The sequence below is a fragment of the Perca flavescens genome, chromosome 5 (genome assembly GCF_004354835.1).
Source record: "Perca flavescens isolate YP-PL-M2 chromosome 5, PFLA_1.0, whole genome shotgun sequence".
Lineage (NCBI taxonomy): Eukaryota > Metazoa > Chordata > Actinopteri > Perciformes > Percidae > Perca > Perca flavescens.
This window is the reverse complement of record NC_041335.1, coordinates 2011712-2027588: the sequence shown is the minus strand read 5'-3', so window position 1 is coordinate 2027588 and position 15877 is coordinate 2011712. Positions and strand designations below refer to the sequence as shown.

At 38.8% G+C, this 15877-nt stretch overlaps 1 protein-coding gene across 1 annotated transcript in view; it reads left to right on the top strand.

Annotated features, from left to right (window-relative positions):
- The window catches only part of galnt9 (polypeptide N-acetylgalactosaminyltransferase 9), a 127924-nt gene that overhangs the window by 95763 nt on the left and 16284 nt on the right, over positions 1-15877 (top strand). The gene's annotated exons all lie outside the window — the stretch shown is intronic.

Sequence of the window (15877 nt, the reverse complement as noted above, 5' to 3'; positions counted from 1 at the left end):
CATTTCCTATATCAGTCTGGTTTATATTCAGAACCAGATTACTATTGAATAGTTTAAATAGAACTACGCTAAATGTTGTTTGTAAAACAGCAACAGTAATGTTTCCAACAGCTACGTCACTATATGAAACTAATTAATGGGTAACTGGAAACAATCTAAAATGTCAGTAAAATAAATAATATTCCTGACATCAAAATACTGACTGAAGTTTAGTAAGAATCAGCCAGTATCAGTCATTCACCCCTCTGCTGAGGGGAATCTAGTACTCACACCTTCACGCCAAGGTGCGATGACATCATTGACGTGTATAACAATTATGCATGTGGATTTACCGCTGAGAAAGGAGAAGGGACTAATACATCTCAGCCAGCAGCTAAGTTTTTTTAAATTGTAAGATACATGGCAAACTAAGATAAACAGACTCCATACAGACAAGCAATTCGCTGTTAGCCTGGCTAACGCGCTGTGCTCTTGTAAAACATAACGGCAGTGTGTGTATGTTTGTTGCCTCCACACAAAGCAGGGCAGCAGCATCAAATTCTTCTTTGCCTATGTTCATATCGCGATGACTATGAAAATATGATTTATTGTACAGCATATGTTTTCTATACTCTCAGAATAAAGTCCAGTCTTGGTTCTGACTTGGTCCGGAGCTTGTTTGATCTTCCGAATCTTACTTTTGTCTTGACTGTGCTTTGTCTTTGACTTGCATTAGGCAGCCTAACAACAACCCTGCTCAGTTTGCTCATCCCATACCTGCTACGTGATTCATTCTCTCACGACACAGTAGAGCTACAACATGGCCGGAACCTTCTGCCCTCCATCAATACAGCCCGCATAAGGGTAGCAATAGCATTGGATATTGATTGGGCATTTGTCATTTTCAATGCCTGCATTATTTAGTGGCTGAATCAATCTGTTGGAGCTTAATGGACTCAGGTTTACTTATCCATGGTTCATTACTGTATGTTCCATCCTGCATCTGTCTCAGGGAGGAGAGACAAGTGAGAATAGATGCAGCTGTACAAGTTGTGTATACAAGACTCAGATGACGTATTGTTTCAGAGAAATTATTGCAGCTTTAGAAGGACTTACTGCCGACATATGGTGAAGTGGAGCAGCTCTGCGTGTGCTTTGTGCTGTTGTAGAATTTACCGTAGGGTTTTGCATTCATCAGCTGACATTATAAAACATGTTCATGATTTGCATTCACGCATCTGTGCATTCCATGCATAGATAATTCAAGACTTGCCTTGTTGCCTTGTTTTTACTTCAGGTCCTGCTGATCCAGGCTATATCCGCAATTTACGCCTCAACAGGCTGTGTTTGGAAATCACACTTTATGTTTTGCAGTGACATGTAGCATCCTCCTCAGACTGAAATGGCTTTGGAAAGATGACATGGCTTCCTGAGCTTCAGCATACAGCAGAGAGTTGCTGCTTTGGTGTTCAGGGCCAAAGGGATAAGTAATTAGACAGACCTTGTCAGCTTGCCTATTATTCATGTGAATCATAAACTTCATTAAAACCTCTTTGAAGAGTGACTGCAGATACTCTCACCTTAATTTGAGCACATTTTGACAAGGTAATTAAGATAATTTCAGATGAATTGTGCATTTCACATTTCTTATGCTATTCACTATCACTGCATTATATTGAGAAGCATCAAAAGCTCTCTCTGTGAGCATTATCATCACCAGGAAATACAGTAACACTTAAAAAGCACAGATTGGCTCATCTCATTCATTATCTGAGCATTAGTTACTCTGTCCACGTAATTGTTTCTGTTATATGTCTTAGACTAAGGTTGAAATCTTGAAATGATCTGACAAGACTGACGTATTTGAAGGGTACGCATTGATTTGGTTTCACCAGCAGATCGGCAGGCACATCAAAAACCAAGGGCAGCAACTGGATGGAATTAGCTTTTGAGGGGCACAGTTGAAAGTGCCTCTGCATCTATCTATCTATCTTTCCATCAACATCCTCCATTTTATGGATGTATGAGGATGAGAGGCAGGAAAACAAGGCATGAAATGAAGTGATGGGCCATGGGGAGTGGCTCATATCCAGCCTCTCAATAGAGGAGGGAGCCTTCAGTTCCCAACACTTTGAAACGTCACTCATCATTATACAAGACTTGTGAAGAAGGGAATGGGGGCGGCTAGCATGACAGTTGATCTGTCCAGTGTGAGATATATTTATTAGCTCGGGGAAATGTCCACAGAAAGTCAACAGATGTTTTAAATATGTTTAAAAGTCCCATAGTACGCTCGATTTCAGGTTCATACTTAAATTTTGTATTGTTTCCGCTTGAACATGTTAAGATGAATAAATGTTAAAAAACAAGCTTTTTCCCATACTCTGTTTGAATATACCTGTATTTACTCTCTGTCTGAAACACTCCGTTTTAGCGCCAGTCTGCTCCGATTAGTCAGCATTTTAAGGTCTTCCACATCTGCCTGGAAATGACTGTAATGGCACTGTAGCGACACTTTCTATCTATATATAGTGTAGCTGTGACACCACAACTGTACTGAAGTACGGCTTTAACAGACTGATCTCATAAAGTGGCGTATGTATGACACGCCGATTCGTATGCCGTTTTGGCTTGTTATCCAGATGAATAATTGCTTTTTAGCATGTTTATCATCCCTTTTTTAGGCCACCATTGACCTACGTTACGTGTGAATTATCGCCATAGCGAGTAGTATGAAAGGACGTAAGTGTGGGTAAAACACAGAGCCGGGATCACGTCCCGCGTGTGGCGTTTTTTTAAATTTTATTATTATTTATTTTTTTAAGCCTTCCCCAATGTTTCTTTCCTAAACCCAACCATTTATTGTTTTCTTAAGCATGTGACGTTGATCACCGTTGTGCTTTTGTCGTTTTTTTGTGTTAATAAAGCCTTTCCCAATGTTCTTTTCCTAAACTCAACTTTTTTTCTTTTTTTTTTACACGCATGACGTTGTTCTCGCGATAGTACGGCACATACACACCACGTGGCGACGTTTACATCCGCTGTATACAGCGTAGACATACACGTAGATAGCTCAAAATGCGTACAGATAACACGCCATTTGGCTTTAGGAAAGTGGCGTGTATGTTTACGCAAAGTCATGATGCCATTTTGGGCTTTAAGCACAGTTTCTGATTACGCTCTGTGTGCATTTCACTGGGGATTGAGCACTTTGATACTTACAAAGTAAATAGAATAAAAATAGACTTATTTTCAAAGGGGGGAGGGGTATTACTATATCTTTGTTTGAAAAGTTGGAAAAGCTAGAGCAGATAATAAAATAAATAACACTCAAAACGCTTAAAGACAACATTTGTTAAAGAAGTCCACTGGGGAGCAACTTCAACCATTAGATCTGAGAAAAGTAATTTAGTTAGTTTTAATGCTTACATTGATTTTTACATGAATTCAGCATGTAACACTATGGTTGAGCAAACCCTAGCCTGCTAGCTTAGCAAAGACTGGAAACAGGGATAAACAGCTAGCTGGGCTCTGTTCCAAGGTAAAAGAAATCTGCCTAGCAGCACCTCTAAAGCTTATTAATTAAAACATTGTATAGCATTTGTTAATCCATACAAGAACAGAAGTGTAAAAACTTCACAATGTGTGGTTATGTGCAGGACAATTTCTTGGCTCAGCGCACTCCTGGATAAAGAAGAAATCAAATGTTAAAGAATGAGCTTGAGAGGTGCTGGAAGGCAGATTTTTTTAGCCTTTGGACAGTGCCAGAGTTGCTGTTAAGGCCTGTTTGCAGTCGTTGCTTAGCATAGACATGCTATCAAGTCTATTGTAAGCTAAGCCAACTAGCTGCGGGCTGGAGCTTCATATTTAGCATACAGACATGAGAGTGGTATCAGTCCTCTCATTTAACACTCACTTCACAAGAAAGCAAATGAACGTATTGCCCAAAATGTTGAACTGTCTTTATTTTAAATTAAACTGTTAAAAACTAGAACAGGTTGTAGGCAATCGAAGGCTCATTCAAGCTGCAACACATCAGTCAAATGGCATATGCATTAAATATGACTTTGGGATCAGGTTCCATGACACCTAATACACAATGACTTGGTAACTCAGCTTAAACTTTACTAGATGCTCAGATTTCTTCCTGTCATTTGTAATTTTTCACTTTCCTCCAACACACTGTTCAAAGAAAAATATATTACTGCAAACTGTTATTTTAAATACGTGTTAACCTCTTAACTTGATGTTATGTTGTTGGGGCTGTGTCATAATTAGTTAGATTGTTTGTGCTTTTGTAAAAAATGTGAATTTATTATGTATGGTAATTAAAAGCCACTGTAAGCTGTGCCAGAGACCTGTCAATGTTGCATCTCATTCATAATTCATGAGGGATAAAAAAACAAAAAAAACAAATGGCACCTAAACTGTTAGAAGAGTAGTTGATATATCTTTTAAATAATAAATCAGCCTTAACATTATGTTACCACTGTATTTCCCAGTTGATATTATTCTCACTCACACAACAGCTTTAAAAAATGACTTGTTACCATGGGATATTCACAGCTTTCAGAACTGGAAATTAGTGTTGGTGTGAATAAACATTGCATATATATAGTGACACCAGAACTGTTCTAAATAAGGAAAAGGCTTTGCTCCATGACTGTTTTAATATATTCTACCATCTCTGTGTCCAGTTACAGTTTTTCCAACAGAGGATGGTTCAACAAACCACAGGGACCTCACATTGTGTCCACTGTACCCCATCAAATCACTTTATATTATATATGTATATTTTTATTGCAATATCTTAAAGTGGACATATGCGTTTCCGTATTTTCTGTCATATCTACAATGTTATAATGTCGGATTTTCAAATAATAGCTAAAACTTATTTTAGAGAAATCCCTGTGAGCTAAAAAGTTCAGATTTCCAACTGTTCTGAACGCTCCGATTTAAACAGTTTTTTCTACTCTCTGCTGTGTTACGCAACTCTAAGCCGGCCTTCTATGATTGGTCACCTGCTCCAGGTAGGCAGGACTGGAGTGTAGCTAAAGTTAAGTGTTAACATTGTCACATGTAGCTACATGCTAACAGCAGTAAAATATGGCATCTTGGCTGCCAGTGTTGTTAAATTCTCCAAAATTCCGCGTCACATTACTCCTGAAACATTTCCGGTTATGTAGTATTTGGTTTAAAAGCCTTTATCAGCGATTTTTGACTGTAGAAAGTGCTGCTTTGTTCCACTAGAATCTAACGTCAGCCCGGTGCTAAATATTAAGTAACGTTAGTTGCATGCTATCTAGTAAAACCATAGACAGTATATAATGGACCAATAGACCCCGTTGCTCTGGACGGAGACCAGTGAAGGCTATTAGAAGCACTTTTCCGGTGATCTCTTGCTTTACTGCGCAGCCTCCAACTGACAGAGACAACGTAAATGTGACGTGAGCAACGTGTCTGAAAGTGTGAAGTCTTCTGGTAGCTGTGCCGAGAGAAATCTCAATCATTTCCAATCTTACAGAGACGGAGAGCGTAGGTGTATGTAAGGAGATAACATAAGCACAGGCAAATTATTGCTAACTAACATGCTAGTTAACATTAGTAATTAAACCTAAACAGCTAATGTAAGTCGAGCTTCTCCTGTACCGGTAATTCCTCTACTGTGCGACAGTAAGTCACTTGGTTATGACACAATCGTTAGCTTATTTTTACAAAAACGTCTGCTACGGAGCCATAACGTGGGGTACAAGGTAATGGAGCCTTTTATACATTGTCGTGTTTCTTTAGAAATAAACAATGGACAAATAGAGTCTTTAAACGCTTCAGATGTAAAGTTATTCGCAGTCAAGTGACGTAAAAAAAAAATGGCGGTCAGTGTAATGCTAACAAGAGGTGATCGCTTCGTAGCAACAAAATGGCGCCATCGGAGGTTCGCGTTCTGAAGCGAAGCTTACCCCCTTGAGTAAAACACAGAGCGGAGGCTCCAGAGTTTCCAGGAAGCGCGCTGGCCAATCAGAGCAGACTGGGCTTTTTCAGGAGGGGGGCTTAAAGAGACAGGCACTCCTACAGAGCATCTCATACAGAGGGTGAATACAGGTGCAGAAGCCATGGCCAGTATGAGAAAAATAAAGTGTTTTTTGAACATTAAAGCATGTAAACATGTTCTAGTACAAACACAAAATACAAGTATTATCCTGAAAATGCTCTATAATAGTTGCCCTTAAATGTCTTTCTCCCCATAACCTGAAAAAAGGATAAGAGAGGATATAAACATGCATTCTGGTTGGCCTGCACTCTTAATTAGCATGGCAATTCTTTGAATTGGGTGAGACTTTTTGGGATAATATACTGCAAAAAGACATCCCTTGGGTATAGAGATTGCAGAGTGGCAAGTATTTCAATTAAAACGGAGGAAGTGTAAAATTCCCCACATGCAACCAAGCGCACACAACTCATTATCTCAAGTGGATACAGAAAGTCTGGAGATGGCTTTCTTCCAAGTTAATAGTGAACATTTCCGTGGGAACATGAAGGTAGTCCTGTGACACAGTTCTGCGAATGAATTCACCAACTTTAATCAGCATATATAAAGCTTTTTTCGTTTAGAATCTAATGAAGCTTAGCAAACGTTCATTCAGCAAGACTTCCATGCTTCTCATTCTCTCTCTCTCTCTCTCTCTCTCTCTCTCTCTCTCTCTCTCTCTCTCTCTCTCTCTCTTCCCCAACCTAAACAGCTGACTCTGGGCGTTCACTCTTTAAGTTGTACTAACCAGATTTTGCAATGATCTGCATAAGACAATTGGGTTGTTGCATTCAAACTAAAAATATATAAAACAATAAAAATCTAGTCTCTCTGAACTGAGAGGTTCCAGACTAGACTAGAAGTATTTTGTTGGCATTGATAACGTAGTGGCTCTCAATCTTAATTCTGAAGAATTACAGCCTTTCTGGTTTTCTTGCCATCTAGTCAGGGACCAACTTAACACCTGGGATTTTAGATGAATGTTATTTAGTAGCTGATAGGACAGAAAATCATCTTGGATGTGTACTCAAGTACCAGAACTGAGAGCTGCTGGATTAATGAATGTGCACAATCAATTTTGAATGCAGCAGGCATACGGCGGGAAGATTATCCCTTCAGGTTTTGAAATGTCACTTGCCTGCAAACTGTTGAATAAATATTTAGATTTATTTACTTATAGTAACATTATTTATAATGTTTAAACAGAGACCAGACCACATAGTTGCCTAAAGTTTCCATAATCACAAGACCCCACACTACAGTAGCTGAGAGGAATACTAATACATGAAGCTGTTTGAAAGTAAAGAGATGAGTTGTATTTAAGTTAGTAAGTTAATTCCCGGCGTTCAGCCAACAGTGCAGTAATGACACAGTGGTAATTATCTTCTGCTCCATATGGAGAGGAACAAATGGCAGGAAGAATTAATGTATTTTCATGATGTTTTGCAAAGAAACTTCAAGCGAGCAGGTAGATTGGCAGTCAATTAATGCCGCCCAGTGAACCAGTGCTGCTGTGACATTTCAATCAGCAATATGACACCTACAACAAAGAGCCTTGTTCTTTTGTTAAATTGTGAATAGTTCTCAAACTTTTTTTGACCAGAATAAGTAAAGTTCAGTTCAGGGTGTTTCCATTTTTTAATACCAAGCAACTTTGACCACTGTAACTCGAATACGGGTAAATATAAAAGGATTAATAATAGAAATATACTAAGATATCTATAGCCAAGCATTTATGCCTTATGTGTTTCCAGCAACATAACTCTAAATAAAATGTCAGTAATCTGATGTGTGTGATTGTCCGAAGGAAGAAATTTGAATGTCCGGAAGGATTTTTAAAGCATTATGGCAATCAATAGATCAATACTGTAAACCCAGTGAATCAGTCCGCCCGTCAGTGAGCTGTGAAATAGCTCCAGATACTGTTTCTGTCAGTTATGTCAGTTATGGTTAAAATTAGATCACCACACATCTTCACACCTATTGGTATCTGTTTGTGGTGGAGATTTTTCAGTCATGTGCACAGAATAGCCAAGAAAAGTGGAGATGAACTCTGGTTGACCCCAGGCTGCTGCTACACTCATCTGGGCAAACCTGAGCCCTGTGCTTGTTGCTGCAGGGTCATTTCCCGCTACCTGTCAAATATGTCAGCTGTCTGGCATTATATTAAGTCTGCATGACCTCAGCACTCCCTTTCATCATCTCAATCTGGGTTCTTAGCTGCTCAGTTGCTGCGTCTCCTATGCCCTATTTTCCATTTTGACCACTGACTGAGAAAAAGCCTAATTGGTAATATCATCCTTGCAGTTTCAGTAAAGGTTGCACTGAAAATTGGGCTATTTTCAAAGGGCTGATAATCCAACAGAAGTGCTTGTCAGAAGGTCAAACAGCACCTGAAAGCTCCTTCGTCCACACCTTTCTGACATCGGAGTTGGGGGTGGGGGGCTGTGTCTGACAAACTTCTGTTTCCAAAACCACCCACGTTATATGGTGTAGTGATTTGCCAGTGTGCAGAGGTGAGAAAGGAGGCTCTCCTTTTTCATTCTTTACTAAACCATTTCTGTCACTAAAATCATTAAAACGATCTGAAAATGGGTGCCCAAAATTTCAATGATTATCGAGTCTCACAATGATTATCGGTCTCACAGCTCTCTCTGTGATGTGGCCAGTGTCTGTTCACCATTGATTTGTTTTTCCACACTTTAACCCAAGACCAAACATATTTATATAGATGCTTGTCCTCAAACCAACCATACCCTAACCCCAACCAGTTATCTCTACTGTAACCATAACCTAACCTAAGCCCTAACCCTAAACAGTGAAGCAACAGTATGGAAAATACAAGCTTTTCACAGTGCCTTCAAGTGTGGCTGTTAGAAGCTACTTTTCCTTTCTAACTTGGTTGGCTGATAAGTCGTACAAACTAGTTTGGCTTAACCCAGCATTCATTGAATGCTAGAACAACACTAGTTTCATTCAGAGTAGAAGCCCACTAGTCACACTTAAATTTCTGTCTCAGGCTATGCAAAAGCTAACCTACGTTTTGCCAACAGCACTGTACTGTATTTTGAATTATAATGGACCGCGATGTTAAGTTTAAGTTGTGACTGTTTAAAGGTTGATTCAATCCCTTGTAAAACAATTCTGGACACGCTTTTGATGCCCCATTCGTCTTGTTTTTTTATTTAAATATTTTCCAGTTTCAGTGGAGAGTTTTCATGGCCCACAATGGAGTAAATGCTGTCTCAGTGTCTTTTTTCACCATGTGAATACTGTTTTTGCCTTGAAAATAGCTACGATCTTAAACCCAAAGCTTGTCTTTATTCCTGTCATAAGCCTCTACGTGCTGAATTTTCCCAGTTTATTGATTGTATTGTGTAATGGCGCTGATGGAAACCTGTTTACTGCTGTTAATAGCATACAGTATATGCTTTTTATGGCTAATGTTTTCTGTAGCCCCGTGGAGCTTATCACGCAAATGGCCCAGCTGCAATTAACTAACTGCATGTACAGAGACAATTAAATTAAATTAGCAATTACATTACCACTACATCAAAGTGCTCTGTGTTAAGTGCTTCCTCTTAATGATGCAAGCTACAATTTTATGAAGGGTCAGTGCCAAATGAACTTGTGCAAAATGCAGTCCTGAGGACCTGTGTGGGATGTCTTAAGAGGTAAAAGATTAAAACAATCTGATTTGGTATTTAGATTTTGTTTTATTTCCATAATATTAGAATATTTAAAGGCACAAAATAACTGCACCATGTCTTCCCCCCTTTTAAAGCTTGGTTTCCCCTGCAAAATAGCATCTCATTGAATTTTTTTTTTGTATTCCATGTGTTTGGAGGATATTATTGCATACTAATTTATTTAAATATTGAGGCATTTGTATTAGTAAGTGCAGAAGCAGATAACATTTGACTTAGTAGAGAACAACTCAGATTAGATAGCGTGAATGATTCCAAATGCAGTTCAGTTATTTGCAAAAAATAGCATACAGTGAGACCATGTCATTAGCAGAGGTGCTCTTAGCATGGTGTTGATATGTTTTCATGTGCCAAAACACAAAAGCACACGCATCCTTATTATGTATTTCATGACAAACTGAACATGTATCAGACATTTGGTCTGATTTGTTTTGTTAATGCTTTAAAGCCCTGGTTATGAAGACACAGACTGCAGGACTGCAGTACTGGAATGTAACTCGCACTGTTGGAGCCAGCAATCTGCTTTCCTGTTTTTACTCCAAAGCATCAGATCGGTGATAAAGATCACATCAGCACTGATGATCCTCAACGGCAGAGTTGACTCGATGCAGATGTCTTGTGTCAGGTTGTTTGCTGTTAAATCAAGGAAGAAATGTACCTCTGTCCCTATCTCCCCTCATCCCTGCTGTAAAGTTAGGGGTTTGCGATTAGCTTGCCACATCACCAGACAGTCTCTGGACTCAGAGAATAAAGGTTACAATGTAACCAGATGTTCTCTATTGCATTGAATCGGCCTTTCCACTCCGTTACACATTCCACATGTACAGCGAAACTGTCAAATACACTGTGGAGGGGATGGTGCAATCCAGTAAATAGTGAACAGGGCAAGCTCCAAGTCTAAGACAATAAACTAATTAAGTAAAAATATGTAGACAAAAAAAATGCTGAAAACTGCAACTAATGGTAATTTTCATTTTGGATTAATCTGCTTGATCATTTTCTCGATTAATTAATCAATTGTTTGGTTTGTAAAATTCTGAAAATAGTGAAAAATTCTGAAAATAGTGAAAAATTCTGAAAACAGTGAAAAATTCTGAAAATAGTGAAAAATTACTTCACAATTTCCCAGAGCCCAGACTGACATCTTTACAATGCTAGTTTTGTCTCTGGAAAAGAAAACAGTACAAAAACACTCACTTTTGTCCTTTGTCATACCATTTCAAACTGCTTTTTTATGTTTTGGCCTCCAATAAGTCTTCAAAACTTCAGAACTTCCTGGATCGTATTTCATCATCTCATTGGTACCTGAAGCAACACGCCTACTCCATGCAGCCCCTTGCATCCTGAGGGTTATTTTAAGGTCTAAATTCTGTTGGATCAAGTAGTTGTCTGAATGTCCTGACTAGGCACACCGCCAGAATTTCAATTTTGGATGGCCCTTTGGCTGGGCCCTACAGAAGTTAATACTGTTTGCCTTTTTGACTGTTTCCAACTGGCAGTCTTGCTAAAAAAAAGAAATGACTGATAGCATACTGTGGATGGCGACTAGCACGTCTGGTTGAGTATGATACTTTTTAAATCTTTTTCTAAAACATTTTCAATGATGCGCTTATTATTATTCTTAACCGCAACAGTTTATAGGCCTATTTATTACAAGTGGCACACAAGTTTGTTCAAATCTAGAATCTTTGATGTTATGTAGTTATACATGTGAGGTCCAACAGAAAGCTTTCTGTTCATCCACTTCTTCTGACATGATGTGATTTTAGCATTGGAAATGTTTTTGTCACCATCACGCATGCATTGCACATTGTAAAAACACATAATCGGTCACTCTAATTTTACTGAGGGATATTGACGACCAAGGTAAACCGCATAGAAGAAAGCACATATAGCTGGCTTATAGACAGTCCCTCAGACTCTGCCCTGCTGCCAGAGGTGAACAGAGCTCAGTATGTATGTAAGAAGCTACAGCAGCTAAATTTATTCAGCAATGCTATCTTTTTGTCTGCACTAGAACACTCTTTTTTTCTGCCCTGAATGTGTCTGGATCCCAGACACGTTCAGAAGACCCACAGCTACCAAAATTGGCAGATAATATAGCATTTTGCTTTGTTTGATATCTCACTAAATAGTTTCTTGCAATTAACTTCGTAGCACACCATGTCGTGCTATATAATTAAAATAAATAATGCTTATTGAGATGATTACAGTCAAACACTGTTATTATCAGCTGTCTGGAGGTACAGTGATAATGGCGTGCAGTGAACTGCTGCCATATGAAAGAAGAAAAAAACAAGACAATTATTTGTTCCCTCATTACTGAAAAAAACGTGTTGCTTCTTTTGAATGACACTTTGTGAAGCCTAACCTAAAGAAAGAATCTAAAGCCTGTTTCACAAGCCTAGTTAGATATTAGGTTTGTGACCTTCTGGAAATGGTGGTTGACAACATATTGATCTTCAATTTGCTTTTAGTGCCGGGCAAACTGCTAACTGCAATTACACATATACACATTTTCAATTATCCATGAGTGCAAAAAGCACTTAACACACAGATTCCTACACACACACACACACACACACACACACACTTTATTGATTTTAAACAGGAAAGAGAATCCAAAGAAAGACGGCATTACACAGAGCTTACTGTGATACAAAAGGCGATGGGTAGAATCTGCAAGGACTAAAGACTTACCATTAAATTGGTATCGCACTTACACCCACATAAACGCACCAACCATGAAGGCTATTGTAGAAGGGCAGCACTTGTCATGGGCAGCAGCAAAGCAGGCAAAGCCTACTCCAAAGAACTAATGGATTTTTCAGGCCAGGATCACTGTGGATCATCAGCAGTGAAGATGAAGGGTCAGCCAGTCAATGGAGGTGTTTAAGCTTAGGTCAGCCCCGGCCAACTACTCCACCACCAGTGATACAGCAGGGGCAATTAAGAGCTTCAGGGGAAGAAAGAATAACAGAGGATGGATCCCTTTATTTACATACAATTAAACACAAGCTATCATACACCCTTTAGCCCTACAGAAGCATGTAAATGATTGTAAGTGGGACTTGGGTAAATGTTTGATAGTGTCTCATTTCCATTAATGCTGCACACACTTGGCCATATGGCTTAAGGCGTACAGAGTCAGACATCTTGCCTGCCCAGAGGAGCTTACTCTGGTGATTTGATTGGGCTTTTTGCTATCTTAACAAATGCTAAGCTTGTTTCAGCGCTGTGCGTTACCAGAGCTGGATGATGATCTTAATGTTACTTTGTCATCATTTTGATTTAGTAATCAAATTCACTTTATGATAAAACAGACTGAGTAGTTACCAAAAACAATCACTAGAGCACCAAATATGTATTAATCCATGGCTGAAAATAGTCTAAAAAAACACTATTACCTCCCATTTAAGTAGCATTTGCTAAAAACAATTTATTCATGTATTTATTATTGATATATTCTAAAGATTACACCTCTATATTAGTTTCTTAGAAACAAAACAGAGAGAGCTAAATTATCTTAAATCATCTTCAGAGCATTTGGGGGTCATGTTCAGTATTTTGTTTAATATACTCACTCGGCACAGAAGAACTACCCAGAATGGGGAGGAGAAGGACCACACCTGATGGATTGTTGCTTGTTATGACTGTGGTCACATTGTCTGCTGTGTGTGTGCCCTGTGTTTTTTTTTTCATTGCACAAAATAACATTTATTTAATAGTAGCAAAGGTTACAGTAAAACTGGACAATACAATTAAAATTTACAACCATCATTTAAATTATGAAAGAGGGAGGGAGAAAGAAAGACACATGTGGGGGGGAAAGGGGTGAAACTTAAAATTCGCTTCACAATTCATCGCACATTTTTCTCCCAAAGTTATTGCAATTTGTGGTCATATTGTTTCTTTGGTCTGCTGTGTGTGCGCTGTGTTTTTTTTTCTGTTGTGTTCAATTTCACATGCAAATAGGTGTGTGCCATAACCGTAAGAGGATTGGTGGAGAGGTTTCAGGCCCGAACCTGTGATTGGCTGCAGCTGAGGAAACCTCTTGTTAGAAGGAGCCAAGATGGCGGCCGTCGGTGGCCAGCAGGGATTCCTCTTCCTCCTCATCTCCCAACCGGCCACACTTTTGCTTTGTGCAACTTTTTGGTTTAGATGAGATATTGTTTCTGTTTGTTTAGTAAGGGTGGACCGCCAGGTGTGTTCATCTGGTTTTCTCCTGTTTTGTTAGTTAGGAGGTAAATGTTTTGTCATTCTTTTTGTTTGTTAGGTTAGTTTCTTCTATCCCACTTAGAATTGTTTGTTATTTTGGTGGTAGTCATCTTGAAGCTTAAAATATCTATTTTATGTATACATTATCTTTCTTTGTAAAATAAATAAGTTCGTTGTTATTCAAACAAATAATAATTGGTGGCTATTTGAGAGACTGGGAAGATGGGGCGTAACATATACTTTCAATGGTACTTTTCTAGCCTGGCCAAGGGTACATAACTATGGGAGCAATGTTTGAATAAAAGCACTGCAAACATGATTATTGCGAACATGCTCTGAAGCAGAAGAATCTGTATTTACTTGCATGGCATTAAATAAACATGGTCAGCACAACACAGTCCTGCCCTGCTCGGGATGTAATTGAGAAAATAGTTTTGCAGCAGTAGTCTCCTTAACACCATGCAGGGGTTATGATTTTGGGTTCAGAGAGAAGTTAATGGAGCTGAACATCTGTTACACATTGTGGTGATCATCATTACGAGACTGTGGGTGGCGGTGGCTCTGTAGTTTGTACGGCTGGAAGGACATTACCATATGCTGTGGCATTCTGTAACTGCTGGGCCACTTTCCCATGGTGTAGATTTGCATACTTTGTATTAATGGAGGGTTTTATTTTACAGAGAATTTCTAAAATTCAAATCTTTTGCTGCACTCTGAGAAATGACTGTTTTACTAACACGTGACTGCCACTGCCACTGTTTCCTTACCTTGAGTATGTCGGCCAGTGTCACAACATACCTGAGTCTGCAATCAATCAACACGTTCGTCTGTGATAGATGCTTTTCAATATGACAAATATTTACTGACATCTGTCATATGCACTGCACTCATGGTATCAGGACTTTCTGGTTGTCAAAGGCAACTCTCAGCAGACTTTTGTATTTATGGGCTATAAGCTCACAGAGCCATTTCTCTTTCACTGGCTTCAGCAGAAATAATGGACAGTAACACCTGTATATTAAAGTAAGACTAGAAACAGCTCCTGTAAAGAATGAGTTCCATGTAGTGTTCACGCCCTTTTGTGTGTAAGGGATGGACTTTGTTTCGTAGATTGGGCTCTTTTGTGAGCAGCTGGAATATTTAATAGCAGATTTCTGTGTGTCCGTGCATACATCTTATATGTTAATCAGTGAGCTGAATAAGAAAGCAGATGACTACAGCAAATCCAGTTATGAACATTATGCAACTGACTCATAAATGAAGACCATGTTTGAACTTTGTCCCTCTGTTTAAATGTGCTCTTAATAGTGGCAAGATATGAATGTGTGTGTATTTTCCTTCATAAACTCCTGAGCTTCAGAGCCACAGTGATGGGTGGTCAAAATGTCAAGCTTATTCACTTTACTACTATTATTCTCTAGAATACTATTTAAAGCAAGATTTTATTTTATTATGTATATATCACATCATTTAAATTTGACTTTCATTTGTGCAGAACCACTTAAACAATAGAAACTGTGTATTTAGCAATGGTTTTGCATGGAAAGGTACTTTTTTGAGCAAATAAAGCATGCGGATGGACAAAGGAGAAGGGACATGTGCTGTAAAGGGGCTTTAAAAAGTTTCTGTGGTTACTTTGGTTGAGCAGCCTCAAATTATTGTTATTTGGGTATTTTGGCCATCCTTCCCATTGGTAATAGTTAGATTGTACTCAATGAGTAAATTGCTACGATCTTGATATGTGTCTGGGTTGCTAAAAAGGTTGCAAACATCCATCACTGTCACTGTTTACAGACCAAACTCTGGAGTCAACATTGACCTTCAGTATTTTGTGTATTTGTGGCCGCACACCCCCCGTATAGGGACTATAGCTTCTTTTGGTTTCACCTCTACAGTGGTGAAGATAATCTAGCCAAACTGTTGGCTTGTTTGCAATTGATCTGATTTT